A 2,609-nucleotide genomic window follows, 5' to 3' on the forward strand; every position below is an offset into this window, starting at 1 on the left:
AAAGTTTGTCGGATAGGTGGTTGTGAGTAACCGGGCTGAGAATGTTGTTGGGGGTTAGATGTTGAGCCTTCTTGTGTGTAACTTGTCTGGCGTGGGTCGTAGAGGTACATATCATCGGCGATGAATTGAAATCCAACTGATCTATACCAAGCCATATAAGTACGACTTGGTTTTACCTCATTTGGCATGACTGCGTCAGTTAAGACATGGTCATGACGGTGCTTCCACTTGCGACACTCTGATCTTGCGAAGGTTTGCCAAGGGTTGTAGTTCCATTGGTCGTTCACTTTACGCATATGCCATTCTCCTAGGCTAGCTGGGGGATCTGGGATGTTCTGGACCATACCAAACTGCAGCTTCACACCATCGGTGTTGTGCAGCTCCACTGTTGTGAACCGTATTATCGGTGTGCATGTTGTCCATACGGCTGCGTCTTCAGGGTTGATCTGATGCTCATGATCCATATTAAGGTATGGACGCCAAATGAACTGAAATGTTAAAGACAATAGGATTTAAATGAATGTAGAAAAAGTCAACATAATATGAAGAAATAATGTAATTATTTTGCTTACGTCTGCCGGTCGAAGGTGATCCAACAGGTTGCGATATTGAGTAATACAGTGTCTCGGACATCTTTTGTAATTCATACCGCGTGCCGACCATCTACACCAAAAAGTTAAAATAAATTAGTTATGGGTAATAAACTGTAAGGAAGGAAGTAAAGATATAGCAATTTAAACAACTTACTTTTTTGCATATGGAAAAGTGAAGGGGTTGTTATTGACCGGTGCTAGAGACGGTAGTCTTGACCATCCCCATGCTTGTAGCAAAACAGCACATCCAGAAAATGTAGAAGTATCTTTGTGGGAGTTTTTGCATAAAGAACTATAGAGATAGGCTAGACATGCGGATCCCCAACTATAACTACCTATTCTATCTATATGTCTAAGTAAAGGTAAGTACATAATATGCATGCTAGAACCACTACCTTCGGGAAATAAAAAGGATCCTATTAACAACATAATGTAACACCTAGTTTTGATGATTCGAGCATCTTCGGTGGAATGCTCATCTAAATAAATACTATTATAATATGACTTTAGGCGTGAAAGTAGTATACCTTGTCCCCTAGCATTATCATCTAACAAATCAGTGTTTAAAAGCTCCATGCAAATTGAATTTGGAAAGTTGGTCTTACCATTAACAGCTTTGCCTTCAATTCGTAGTCCTAAAAGCATGTAGACGTCTTCTAACGTCACGGTACACTCACCGGTTGGAAACCAAAATGTGTGTGTCTCTGGCCTCCATCTTTCGCATAAGGCTAAAATGAACTTGTTATCTATAGACCAAGACATAATTTTGCTAAGGTGACCAAAACCGGCGAGTTCAACATAAGGTTGAATCATCGGGTCCATTGGGACAAATTCGTGGACTCGAGTGCGAAACCTTGAGACATCCTATAATAGAAATAATGTAACACTTGACTAAGTCGGTATTTCAAAATAAAATGGGGTTGGTGGAGATGAAACATAAAAAAGAAGTATAAGAAAAAACTTACGTATGTCGCGATGTTTGCAACTGTTCCTCTGTGTGCTTCGCCCATTGTGAGTAAAGACATATTGTTGGGGAGTTGGTGTAGATGAAAATGGAAGATTTTGTTGAAGATGAAATTGTAAAAGAAGTAATGTAGATGAAGTAGTGAGAAATGTAGATGAGATAGTGAGAATGTTGGTGTGGAAGAATTGTTGAAGGAGTGGATCAATTTATAGGCAAATGGAGGACTGCATGGAAAATTGTGTTTGCAATGATGCCAGACGGAACATGTGCTACAGGTAATAGAATATTTCACCGTCTCTTTTGGGCATTTGACCCGTGCATCAGAGGTTTCGCTTTCTGCAAACCTCTCCTACAAATTGATGGCACTTGGTTATACGAAAAATACAAGGGTACGTTGCTCATGGCAGTTGCACAAGACGGTAACAATAATGTATTTCCCATTGCCTTTGCTCTTGTTGAAGGTGAAACGGCTGGTGGATGGGGTTTCTTTCTTCGACATCTCAGAACGCATGTCGCTCCACAAGCCAATCTATGTTTGATTTCTGATAGACATGCTGCCATCGAAAGTGCCTACAACAACCATGACAACGGATGGCATGATCCTCCTTCTACACATGTCTACTGTATCAGACACATTGCACAAAACTTCATGCGTGCTATAAAAGATAAGAATCTTCGCAAGAAGGTGGTGAATGCTGGGTATGCTTTAACTCAACCGTCTTTTCAATATTATCGTGATGAGATTCGTCTGTCTAATGAAGACACGGGGAGATGGATAAATAACATCCCAGTTGAGCAGTGGACAAGAGCATTTGACGGTGGTCGTCGATGGGGCCACATGACAACAAACATTGTGGAATGCATGAACGGGGTTTTCAAAGGAATTCGAAACCTGCCGATAACCGCCTTGGTAAGATCAACCTATTATAGGTTGGCTTCTATGTTCGCAACCAGAGGTGAAAGATGGAGTGCAGTGTTAATGTCTGGACAAGTATTCAGTGAGTGTTGCATGAAGGTCATGAAAGAGGAGAGCATCAAAGCTACGACACACG

At 41.1% G+C, this 2,609-nt stretch overlaps 1 long non-coding RNA gene across 1 annotated transcript; it reads right to left on the bottom strand.

Annotated features, from left to right (window-relative positions):
- Window positions 1-365: 365 nt before the first annotated feature.
- LOC127129142 (uncharacterized) lies at window positions 366-870 on the bottom strand. Its single transcript, XR_007806190.1, has 3 exons — window positions 748-870; window positions 573-663; window positions 366-488 (listed from the first exon to the last, which is right to left on the bottom strand). It is a non-coding gene; the product is annotated as an uncharacterized LOC127129142 (long non-coding RNA).
- Window positions 871-2,609: the final 1,739 nt, after the last annotated feature.

The sequence above is a fragment of the Lathyrus oleraceus genome, chromosome 3 (genome assembly GCF_024323335.1).
Source record: "Lathyrus oleraceus cultivar Zhongwan6 chromosome 3, CAAS_Psat_ZW6_1.0, whole genome shotgun sequence".
Lineage (NCBI taxonomy): Eukaryota > Viridiplantae > Streptophyta > Magnoliopsida > Fabales > Fabaceae > Lathyrus > Lathyrus oleraceus.